This window comes from Aquila chrysaetos, chromosome W (assembly GCF_900496995.4).
Source record: "Aquila chrysaetos chrysaetos chromosome W, bAquChr1.4, whole genome shotgun sequence".
Taxonomy (NCBI): Eukaryota; Metazoa; Chordata; class Aves; order Accipitriformes; family Accipitridae; genus Aquila; species Aquila chrysaetos.
The window spans coordinates 9,548,630-9,562,296 of NC_054457.1; positions in this window are offsets into that span (position 1 = coordinate 9,548,630).

Below are 13,667 nucleotides of genomic sequence, written 5' to 3' on the forward strand. Positions count from 1 at the left end.
TCAGTCAGCCTGGCAGCCCTGGTAATTTGTCTCCTCTCACAGATGCTGCCTGGTCACACACAAGCAGGGACACACAGTACACAGACTGGCTTTGCTGCAGCACCTTTGGCCACACACTCTGCGGTAGACTAATACAAAGGGTGGCTGTAGCTTTTTCTCAAGAAGTCTGTGCCAGTCAGTGTCAGGCTCATCTTTATCATGGGAAAGCAGTAACCTCAGCAAAACAAACAAACAAACAAACAAAACCTCTCAATTTCTTTCTGACATTTGCTTTAGCTTAGAAGGAAGTTATGTTTGGAGCAGATGGAGGAAGATGTTCAGTTCACTGGAGCACCAAATTCCCCTGTTGATTTTTTTCCTTCCCAGTTGTGAAAGACACCCTGTACTGGACCCAAACAATTCACCCTGCTTCTAACCCCAGGGGCTATGTCAGACCTTTCAAATGGATTGTTACTAGTGATTCATATTGCTTATTCTCTCTTAGAAAGTTTTGTCCTTTAATAATACCTGGTAAAAAGCATATTCACTTTCTTATGTAAAGGAGATATAGGACCATAATCTTTCTTTAAAATGTGTGCTCAATACTTATTTTATCAATGTTGTTTCAATTCCAAAAAATAAAATATAAATTAGAACATTGCTGAAGCTCTTTAGACCTAAAACATCATATAGTAAAAATTATTTTAGTTTTTAACTGGGTGTATACAGACATTTTACCCTACCAAACTGCTTGTGTTCTTGCTTCTAGTTTGTAAACACAGGACTAGAAAGACTTTCAGGGTCACTGAGTCCAGTTGCCTCTCATAACAGACATTGTTCCTTCACAGTTGTTTTAAGATCTATCTTAAATGTGGGGGTTTTTTCTATTGTTAAAACCTTTTAACACTGAAGAGTTCACATATTTTCTTCAGCCTTCATTTGGCTTGTTAGAAGAAAATACTCTTGAATCAATTTGAAAGAAATTATAATTTCCTCTGAGTAGTAAATTCCTGCATGTTTTTTTCTTTTTTTTCTCCTTGGTGGTAAGGAGTAAAGAAAATACTCATTTAGTCTCTTTTGATAAGTCTAATTCCTTCCAATTGTCTTAATAGCCCAGTCATCTGAAGAATGATCAAAATCTCCAGGTCCATAACTATCTCAGTTCTTGGTAGCTGATGTTATACTTGCATATGACAGGAGTTTGTTACTAATCCCAAAATCAATGAACTTCCATTTTACAATATTTCATCCCTTTTCCAATACTTTAGTCCCTCAAGTTCACCCAGTTATTCTCAGATGATATCTACATACACCTTTTTCTTTGATAACTCAGTTTTGCTCATCAGTAAGTTTTACTCATGCTCCTTTTTAGAAAATTCTTTTTTTTTCTTTTTGTTTTTTTTTTTTAAATGTCATTAATGGAAATAAACAGATTGGTCCCAGGATTTATCCTTGAACTCCCCAAATAACCTCCACAGAAACCAACTCTTTTGTTGTACTCTACAGTTCTTTATCCACCTTACAATTCTTGTCTTAATCCCTGCATTCTCTAGCTGAAGTAGTAATTTCCTATGTGGCACTATATCAAATACTTTAGTATATCTAGTTTATATTTCCCTTGTGTAGAAAAAAATCATTATCAAAAAAGGTTATGAGATTAGTCCAGCATGATCTGCCTTTAGCAAACCTGTGTTGCATTTTCTACTATTTTATCTCAATGTCTTTTTATTCAACTCTTTAAAAGCTAAAGCCTAGCTTACTGTTGAGATCAGACTAATCGCATGCCCCCCCCCTTCTCTTCTACCCCTGCTCCTTTATACCAAGTCTTACATTTCCTATCCTGTAATCTTATGGCAGTACCACTGACTTGATAGCATTGACTTGATAGATTTCTTTAAAATACTTACCCCGTCCACATTCAGATCTCAGAGCTCAGTGTAGCCAATGACTTTACTAATGAGTTCACTCAATTTATTGTTTTGCCTTTTTGAAACCCAAGCTTTCATTACAAACCTACTATAGTTAATTTTCCTTTTTAATTTAAACTGCATCAGTTCACAATCACTCAATCAAACATTATTTCTACTTTCAGCCCTTTTTATAGCAACTTTCTTTAGACTTGTTTTTGCACAAAGTAGCATCACCTTTTGTTGGTTCAAGGTTTAATGGATAAAGAATGTAATAACAATTAAACCCAGAAAGTCTTGACCTCATTGCTGTGACTGAGGATGCTACCTGCCAAGCTCACAGATACTTTAAAAGAGGAACTGAAAATGACTGGCACAACGCTGAGAGTGTCCAGCTCAGGGCTGAAATAATGTCTGAGTGAAAGAACTGTGATGTGGAAGGGTTTTAGAATAAGCAGACTGTCAATGAGGGTTTTTTCTCTTGAGATATAACAGAAAGAGAGAAAATGCACTTGAGTCTGGAAGAGAAACAGAAAGAACATGAGGCAACTTTGAGACGATTATTTTTTCCAGATTTTTCTCATATGTTCTATAACTCAGCAGAGATGTTATACTAATTGCTCCTATCTCCTTTCAGTCTTCTGTTTAAAATTGCTCAGTCATAGCAGTTCTGGACTGATTTTACCAAATACACAGGTGTTTCTCCAGAATGCTCCTCCAGACTCCTGCATGGGACTTTCTGATCCAGATGCAGAGTTTTTAATTTAACATCCCATAATGTATTTTACTTCCCTGGATTTGTCCAGTCAATTTTTCAATCCATGTACATTGATAGCATCCATAGCCTTCTGTTGCAAGGTGTTTTGCAGCTTAACTATGTTGCATGAAGAATTATTTCCTTTCTTTGAACACATACTGTCATAGTTGCATTTGATACCTGCATTTGATAACTGGTAGTTCTTGCCTGGGGAGATACAGTGAACAGTCTCATTCTTACTGTTTTCCCAGTATCACTCATAATTGTTTAGACCATCTTATCTCTCTGTGGTCATCTCTTTTCTAGCATGAAGACATCTCATCTTAGGTATTTCCTGCTACAGAAATTATTCCACATTCTTGAGTTTCAGTAAATATGTACTGCATTTAAAGAAGCATATGTGCAATTTTAAAAGGAAGAGAAATAAAAAATATCTTCTACTAGAGCCATAAACATTACAGCCAATCTTAGTTCTTTTCTCAGTGAGCAAAGGGATGTTTGAAGAACCCAATTATGATTAGTATTTTTTGGTTTTCTGTGTGCCCTTATTACCATTACCTATGTCAGTTTGAAAATCTGTAGTTCAAGCAAAAGACATGACAAATCAACTGTGTTTCTGAAAGATGTAAACAGAGATGGCTTGCAGGTGCAGTGCCTCTCTGCAAACAAATAGAATTGCAATAGCTGTTAAACACAACCGGTCCATCCTCAGCATCCACCTAAGGTTAGAACTGTTCCGATTCACCAAAGCCAGCATAATCAAACCATTCTTTACTAGGCCCATCTTTTTTCGGCCTAAGATACGTACCACAGCAGCACACAATAATCACCAATGACATCGGGGAACTTAATACATTGCCATTAATACCCAAATTGTTTGCTTACCTGCATCCTTTAGAATTGTAGTATTTTCATCCCACACTACTCCTTTTCCTTTGACAAAAACAATTCCACAATAGTGAAAAGACTCAGGAGAGTATTGAGCAAGAGCCCCCAGGTGAAGCCCTGTGTAGAGTTCATGAAAAGTTCTCAGCACAAGATTTTTACTGAGCTGAAACTGAAGCAAATGAACAAGGAAATGGCCCCAAGCATCTTATTTCATGCAACTATGAGATCAGTTCTTAAGTATTGTATGCATGCAGAATACTGAATTTAAATCAAAAACATTTACAAGATAATTTGCCTAGCCACAGCTTTGTGGCTATAGATTAGAATTTGAGATATTGAGTGTATAAAATTTAATATATACATTAGAATACCATTATTAACACATGAAAAGGAAAGAGAAGTACACTTTATTGGCACTGAACAGGTGATCTGTATTTGGAAGGTTACCCTATTCTTCAGTAGTGCCATGCATAAGAAACAGAAGGTGGGATATGAAGGACTTTGCTCACAGTAGCAGGGCAATTCCCAGACTGATGGAATGGAGCTAACTTTGAGTGCTGAATTTAGCAGGACTGATTTGTTACCTTTCAGTATAAAATATTAATTTGTTAACTATGAGTAATAATTAGCTCAAAGTACAATTAGTACAATAACTTCAAGTAATTTTGGTCAGTTAAGCCCACATTTTGCTCATAATATTCAATAAAATATTAAAAAGTGTGACTACTTTTATATCATCATTAAAAATCATACTAAGTTATTTTAATCAATATACTTGTTTTAAGTAAAAGCCATTTAATCTTCTGACTTATACATTAACCTTCCATTAAGTACTAGTGAAGAAGTTAAATGCACTTTAGTCAATAATGCTAATGCAGAAACTATTGTATTACCTATGGAGAAATGCGTATTCATATTATGTTAAAGTGACTATCCTTAATGATTAGCTATTATATGTCAGGAAACTGATCATAAATTTGAAATATTCTGTAGGAAAATGAATTATAATGTTGAAACTGAGTTCTCTGTACTGTAATAATTCTGAAATGAGGTCATCTACTTCTCCTGGTCAGTGCTTTTTAAGGCAATGATACTGAAGTGATGAAGATACCCTTGCTGATACTTTAACCTCACCTCACATCTTGGTGGGTAATAAATGAGACGACTGGTTATTGAACTATACTAAACTGAAATATATGAATCTACCTGCAGGTATATGGTGAAGTTGTTTTAACATAAATTCTTATAGCTCTGTTTCTACCTAGAAATACCTAAGTATACCAACTAAAATGAGCAAAATGCTACAGTTATGCCAAAAGATGTCTTGGTTATTTCTCTGAGTTTTAGCCTAAAATGCAGCACCAAACTATGTGCTTATAGAGTTTGAGCTGTATGACTTTTTCTACCTTTTTTTTTCCTAGAACAGACTTTCTTATAAACCAGTTTATCCCCCAAGATACATTTTTACAGCAATCTAACAAGCTGCTTCCACAGTGGGATACTCCCTTTCCCCTTGCTTTTGGCTGCACGCTCCTGCTGTTTTCCTTCTGTCAGGTCTGGTATATGTGTGGATATCGGGCGTGTTGATTCAGCTGACTGATCCAACACAAAACTTTTTTTTTTTTTTTTTTTTTTTTTAGAGAGAATAGTTTTCTATTGGGTCAGCCATCAAAATCCATTTGTCCTTTAGTTGCATGATAGCTAAGGCAAACATGAGAGCGAAGACAACCTGTGGATGGGTAAGCAAACTGAGAACATGTCTTTTCTCAGTAGTTAGTTGTTAGGTTGGCTTTGCTGTGATGCAAAATGGTACCTACATAATACATAGTGCAGGTAATCATGAAAGAGACAGCAAAAATTTGCTCAGGTGCCCAGTCAAGGGATCTACAAAAATTTGTTGTAATACAGACTGTAACTTTCCAAACAAAAGAAAAAAGAGCAGAAAAATATGTAGTGTACACTTGCAAATACAAAGAATTTTGCCTTTCTCTTGAGGATAGACACTCAGTTTTCAGGATATGACATTTTAAAATTGTTGATTTTTTTCCCCCATAGTGTAGAGTTGTTTTTTCTGATCATTTTCTGATCTTTGTTTCAGCACTGTAAATGATTATTCCATTCACGTTCACATCTGCTTGTCCTTGCTGTATCATTTGAGTGCCTTCTGCTGACTTTACAAAATTGTGTCCCCAAATCCTTAAAGGTACATCTGGTGCCCCAAGGATAAAGTACATTTGAGAAAAGTCAAGATCTCAAAGCTAGAATTTAATTGGTGGTTAAAGAATTAAATTAGAAATACAGATTGGCATTCATATAGCAATACTGAGATGTCTCTCTTCTAAATTCTAAATAAAACAGGTTTTTTACATATTTCTGGATTTTTGGGGCTTTTTATTTTGTATTCCACAACCCAGTTCCATTTTTTTCTCAGTACATTCACATCTATACTTTTAACTAGAAAGATATTTAAATGATGATATGGAACATTCATGCAGTGGATTGAAGATCCAAAGTACCTTCAAGCTCTTTCCCAAATGTCAAGATTTTCACTCAGTAATCACTAAAATAAAAAGCTGGACAAATATTTTCATATCTTCCTTACCCAAATACCTTGTATTTCCTTTTGTCTGAGAGCTTATACCACTTCAAAAGTCTGGAATGAGAAATATTGGATGATATGCTCAAAGACACACTTTATTATCTATGGCCACTAGACAACAGCAGCTGTATGCTGCTTGAAAATGTCATTACTTTCTTATAAAATATAAAACTTGCTTCTGAAAGGTACTGGCCAGACATTTAGTTAGTGAGACAGTACTATGAAATTCTCTATCATATTATAATTTACTCTCTCTTCCATATGGGTATAGTTAGACACAGACCTCTGAAATCTTTGTTACTAACAACAGTTGAAAAAGAGAAGCACTGTATTCTCAATAACTTAACAGTTACTTGAAATGTATTACTTTGAAACAAGTAGACTGTTTGTGGCATTACATCCCGCCCCGCCCCGTCCTGCCAGCGGGAAACAAAACTTCTCCAGGAAGGGAGAAGGGGAAGGAAACCCTGGAGGCTGCAGGTTGAAATTTGAACTGGCCAATCGAGATGCGCCAGGTACACCGAGGTGACCCTCCTAGCCAATAGAATTAAATGACCACAGGTCAGATTCGACAGGGGTATAAACGGGGTCCCGCCGGAGGACACATTGGCAGTCCTCCTCGGAGCAGCGGGTCTGCAGTTGGGGACTCCCCCTCGGGTCGGGGCACCGCCCGAGGTAACTCCTCGAGGGAGAGAGCCCTCAGCTTTTAGGTGAGTGATACGTGCGTTTTGAGCCATCACTTTAAATCTTGGGGATTCTTAAGTCAGCCGTGTAGTATTAATTCTTTTTACATCATTGAGCCTGTGGTTTTATAAAATGTTACCGGACTTCTAACTAACTTTTGAACCACATTCAGGAGCATGCTAATTCCCAGCAGTAGGGCTAGGACCGTGCTGGTCTCAACATCCCAAGAGTACTCAAATTTTTCAAAATTCTCAAACACCATTGTAACTGGACTGAAGGAGAAGGGAAGAAAGGTACCCCACCCATAGATTGGCTGCCCGAGGAGAAAAGGTAAATGGTATAATTATTAATAGCTTCCCACAGATGGCTCCCGAAGTATAAAGGTGACAATGCTAAGTGCAAATACCGGATTAATCCCACAACCGATAACTTTATCATACCATAAGCCAGTGTTACACAATACATCAAAGTGAAAACCTTAATCCACCTCCCACGGATGATAAGCAGCAGAAGAGGGACTACATACAGCAAGTGAGGTGATACATAACAGAACTTTAAAAACCAGAGCAACAACTCTGAGAACACATAAATCAACATAATGACCAGCGACTATTAGACCAATATAAAGAATGCTTGTAACAAATTTGTTTTAACGAGCTCTGGTCAGGTTTGTCGTTATCTCAACCCTTCGTGCCCCACGTTGGGCGCCAAAATGGACTGTCGTGGTTTAACCCCAGCCAGCAACTAAGCACCACGCAGCCGCTCACTCACTCCCCCCCCACCCAGTGGGATGGGGGAGAGAATCGGGAAAAGAAGTAAAACTTGTGGGTTAAGATAATAATGGTTTAATAGAATATAAAAAGAAGAAACTAATAATGATAATGATAGCACTAATAAAGTGACAGCAGTAATGATAAAAGGATTGGAATGTACAAATGATGCACAGTGCAATTGCTCACCACCCGCCGATCGACATCCAGTTAGTCCCTGAGCAGCAATTCCCCTGCCCCCACTCCCCCCAGTTTATATACTAGATGGGACGTCCCATGGTATGGAATACCCTGTTGGCCACTTTGGGTCAGCTGCCCTGGCTGTGTCCCCTCCCAACTTCTTGTGCCCCTCCAGCCTTCTTGCTGGCTGGCCATGAGAAGCTAAAAAATCCTTGACTTGGTCTAAACACTACTTAGCAACAACTGAAAACATCAGTGTTATCAACATTCTTCTCATACTGAACTCAAAACATAGCAGCGTACCAGCTACTAGGAAGACAATTAACTCTATCCCAGCTGAAACTAGGACAGTCTTTTTGTAAGAGTCTTGGTTTAATTCCTTCACCTCATAAAAATCTTCCATGTCTTCTTGTTCAGGATCTCTTTCTCCCACAGATGTTTCTTTAGAGTCCTCCACCCTCTTTTCCACTCTCATGATATGCGATGATGATTGGTGCATCAGTGAATGATACCACTGGATCTGCCTTTTCACTTCCTTTTAGATTGCTCATTTTCCCCATCATGAGGTCACCCACTGCTGGCTTATTTTGAATATGGTTTTATTACATATAGGAACACATCCATCTCCTGTAATCGTGGGCAACTTGTTGATAACAGTTTTTGGTCAGCAGAGTCCACAGAATACACATCTGTTTCTCCTACCACTACCACATGTTGCAAAGTATTTCCTTGCAACCAATAATAAATGTAAGTCTTATTATAAAAGCCAAAAGCCACCATGCGTAATGTATGACAGGAAAAGATGAGGAGATTCAAGGACACTGACAAAGTCTCATATCCCTTCAATGGTAGGAAATGTGTTACATTAAATGCTGTGTTGTATAGCACGAGGCACAAAATGCAGCCAAGTGAACAATACGATCTTATTCTAATACTCTGAACTAGGGAGAATTCAGTCCTGGGGATTTGATTTAATCCTGCACCTATTATCAAAACATGTCAGATTGAAAGATTTTCACCATCAACATCCAATTCCCATTAATTGTCTTCCCTGATGCTCCCAATTTCTCCATCTTTACCAGCAATCTTTCTTCTGATACTCTTCCCAGTATTCAAGACCCTAGCTGAAAACACACCTTCAGCTTTCCCCCCTTCTTCACCCCAGTTATTCAGTCCTTTAAAACTTACTGTTTATTTTTTCACATTTTTAAGGTAAACTTTGTTTTGCTGTCCTTACAATCAAGTCTTCTATCTGGGCCCCCATTCATATCTTAAAAAATCAAACATACTTCACTTTGGCCTTCTCAGAGCAAACCTTTGAGTATACTTCAACCCTTGGAAATAAGTGTAGTATATTCTTGGTCTATCAGTTGGATTATTTTGACTCCTAGAATCTCCCCTCTCTTCTAAAACATAAAATTTAAGAATAATTTATTCCCAGATTTAAATAATAACTTGAATAGCAACGTGCCTTCCACTTGCTTGAAATTGGTCATACCTTTCAATTTATCAGTGATTCCAGCCTCAAAACTTCAGTTGCCTGCTTGCCTATTTTTTCCTCCACATCACTTTTTAACTACTAAGTACCTTGTCTGCATGATCTTTATAGTCCTTTCTTCAGTCCATTAGCTGGGTAACAACTACTTCAGTAACAGTGGCTACAAGAAATGGATTCAATATTAAAGTGGTTATAGCTGTGATGATCTTACCATTAAAAAAAAAACCCTACACAAAAAAAAGTCATGGCCTCTTCCTATAACTACATGAGCTAATGTATCTGAGAGTCAAGGCCAGGTTTTCAAGAACATGAGGACGTGTGTCCTTGAAAGCTCATCTGCTTATTTTTTTTCTCTATTCTAAGTTTAAAAGAAACACTTGTGTACCTTCAGATAACTCCTACTAAAAATGTGTATGTGATTGCCACAGTCTGATCCATCTGTGACTTTACTTACTGCAAAGCAATGTACCCCAGAAAACTACTACAGATTGTTTTAAAAAGTGACCTTGACAAAGTGCTACAATAACAGGATTTTGTAGCTTTGCTGGAATCCTCTCTCTTTTTTTTTGTTCGGGGGTGGGGGAAAGAAAGGAGTATCGGGACTTATGCTGCTTAGTTTAAATTGATGTTTACAATATATTAAATTTCATTGAAATTTAAATCAGAAAATACATTTTTGGGAGAAAAATCATGTAAGAGATTTATTTTTCATTCCACTCTGATGAGACAATTTTCATGCCATTCATAATTGTGCAGCTCTTTGTGTTGGAAACCTGTCATAAGTTTATACCAACATGCCTTAAAATGGATGAACTCAAACTCTGTCTTGGTATGGAATCACTTAAAATATGAGATTTAACTTCATACCTTCTAGAGGTTAAATCTTCTTAGATGACAGGTAGCAATCAACTTTTATCAATTAATTTCTATTCCATTTCCACAAGAAAAGACTGAAAAAAATGTCCTAATGTAAACTTACTGGTGTGCAAATACTTTCAATTCTTGCTTGTTCCAGTCCTGTATACATAAGAGGTAGGGAAGGAGCAGCAAAAAGGGTGTGAAGACCAACAGATACAGTTGGTTAAACCACTCACAAATACCTTCTCCCAGAGCCTCTCCAAGTGCCAAGTTTCCCATGGCCACTTTTTTGGCTCTGAATTTGGTGGCTGTCTAACCTGGAGAGATGGGCAATCAGAAAATAGCCAACTGATCTGAAAAAAATTTGGATGCTTAAGTCCTTTAAAAGGCTGGGAAAGCTGTGGGGATTTGGCAGAGTAATTTACCTGCACAAGTTTGGCTCCCAAGCCTTACTGTCATAATCCTGAAAATTCATCTTGAATTTTAGCACAATTCCTTTCACTTTTTATATTTTTAGCCTTACTTTATTGACATGCTCTGCATGAGTTCTAGTGACATTTCATAATATACCAAAATAGTATTTGAAATGTCTTAATGTGACTTACAGTGTACACTTTGGATAGATTTTTTTACCTCGTAATATTAGCTTTCTAAAGGTATCTAGTCTTATTAAGTCAACAGGTTCCTTCAAAAGTCAGTGGATTCATCCCATCTGTCTTAGACACCTATTTTAGGATCAGCTTAAGCAGCCTTTGTAGGTTTACAATTACAACTGATGTGCTAGGGAAAATGTGCAATAATAGAAAGCACAGAAAAATACAACAAAAGTAATCTTTTGAAAATATATATTGGAATTCTAAAGTAAGGGAGTTCTTTAGCAGAATCAAAATAGTTTCAAAGAATCCAACTCAAAGTTTTAAAATATTTGGATTTATTCAAATTGAAAATCATAAGAAAATTTGAAATATAAAAATGTATAATCACAGTGTTTTAAATTTCGCCCAATTTAAGGATATGGATAAAGGAAAAGAATTCTTCCAAGATAGGTTCCAAAGAGCTAGGAATAGCTTCTACTTGCACAATGCTGTTAAGTTTTTTGTTCTCATCTGATCTTTTCTCCTTAATGATAGTTATTTTTATTCTCAGGCAACAGAACTAAATACAATGATGGGAATAGCAGAAAAAGATTGTTTATGAATTCAACTAATGAGATACAAAGTATATGATGTGAATGGAAATTTTTTCTGCATCTCAGTGCATCATTGTAGAATTGCTGGGAAAACAATTATAATCCTGAAATTGAATTAGAACATAGCACAAGCAGTTCCATTTCCTCAAATCTTACAGTGCCTATACAGCTATGATTGAAAAATATAATCTATTTTTTCTTTATTCACAAACATTTTCTCTTCCTGACTTTTTCCCTAGCCTCTGCCTCCTAAGTAGGCTTTTGTTGTTAGTGTCTCTAAAGCACTATTTGCTAATACAGAGTTCCAATCGCTCAAATAACTGCTTCCATTTCGATTGATTTAAAGGATGATGTAAAGAAATAATTTTCTGTATATGCCATAGTATTAAGGTGAAGACAAAGGCACTAATCAACTTTCATAAAATCAGTTGATGTGCCAGATGTAAAATCAATTAACTCTGGTGAAGTATAGCCTTGTATTTTAACAACTGAGGTATCATAATTGCTTGCTATAGTTTTCCTTCTCAGCAAGATGAGCCTGGCCAATTTTTCTGTTTCAGCAAAGTGTTAATAATAAAGTTATAAAACTCAAATAATGAGGGAATCCCCAGAAGTTTGGAGTTCAGACAAATATTCAAAGGGTCAGATGTTTATTGCACTTCTCCAGTTTAAGGAAATCTTGCTTGGATTAAGAGCTCACCATTTGTCATAGTTTCAGCTGGGATAGAGTTAACTGTCTTCCTAGTAGCTGGTACGCTGCTATGTTTTGAGTTCAGTATGAGAATGTTGATAACACTGATGTTTTCAGTTGTTGCTAAGTAGTGTTTAGACTAATGTCAAGGATTTTTCAGCCTCTCATGCCCAGCCAGCGAGAAAGCTGGAGGGGCACAAGAAGTTGGCACAGGACACAGCCAGGGCAGCTGACCCAAAGTGGCCAACAGGGTATTCCATACCATGGGACGTCCCATCTAGTATAGGAACTGGGAAGTGGGGGCGGGGAATCACCGCTCAGGGACTAGCTGGGTGCCGGTCGGTGGGTGGTGAGCAATTGCACTGCGCATCATTTGTACATTCCAATCCTTTCATTATTGCTGTTGTCATTTTATTAGTGTCATCATTATCATTATTAGTTTCTTCTTTTCTGTTCTATTAAACTGTTCTTATCTCAAGCCGTGGGTTTTGCTTCTTTTTCCCGATTTTCTCCCCCATCCCACTGGGTGGGGGGGGAGTGAGTGAGCGGCTGCGTGGTGCTTAGTTGCTGGCTGGGGTTAAACCACGACAGTCCATTTTGGCGCCCAACATGGGGCCCGAAGGGTTGAGATAACAACAAACCTGACCAGAGCTCATTAAAACAAATTTGTTACAAGCATTCTTTATATTGGTCTAATAGTCGCTGGTCATTATGTTGATTTATGTGTTCTTAGAGTTGTTGCTCTGGTTTTTAAAGTTCTGTTATGTATCACCTCACTTGCTGTATGTAGTCCCTTTGCTGCTGCTTATCATCCGTGGGAGGTGGATTAAGGTTTTCACTTTGATGTGTTGTATAACACTGGTTTATAGAATGATAAAGTCATCGGCTGTGGGATTAATCCGGTATTTGCACTCAGCATTGTCACCTTTATACTTCGGGAGCCATCTGTGGGAAACTATTAATAATTATACCATTTACCTTTCCTCCTTGGAAAACCAGTCTATGGGTGGGATACCTTTCTTCCCCTCTCCTTTCTCCTTCAGTCCAGTTACAATGGTGTTTGGGAATTTTGAAAAATTTGAATACCCTTGGGATGTTGATACCAGCACGGTCCTAGCCCTACTGCTGGGAATTAGCATGCTCCTGAATGTGGTTCAGCTCTTGTTTAAGGTTAAACAACTATTTAAGAAGATCACCCAGAGGTCTGCCCCGAGGCTGGATAATTATGAGTGGCAGGGTGTGTGGGGTAGTTTGGGCAATTACCTAGAAAAGTGGGCATCTCCAATGTTTTGGAAATTCACCCCTGAACAAGTGCAGAATCCAGAAGAACTAGTAAAATATTTGGAAAAGGTATGCTATCACCCCGGCAGCTCCAGAGAGATACAAATCACTGCAACGTGCTGGGGCCTGGCCCATGCCTATCGAGCCCTGTTCGACACAACTCAGCACCCTCAAGGGGAAGAGAAGGTCTCTGGACCTAACAACAAAACGATGAGCACTGCGGTCACCCAAACCCCGGCAACAGGCACTGCAGCCCCTCCAGCCACGGCAATGAGCACAGCAACTACCCAAACCTTAGAAACAGGCACTGCAGTCCCTCCAGCCCCAGCGACGAGCACTGCTGCTACCCAAACCTTGGTGACAGACGCTGTGGTTATCCAAAACCC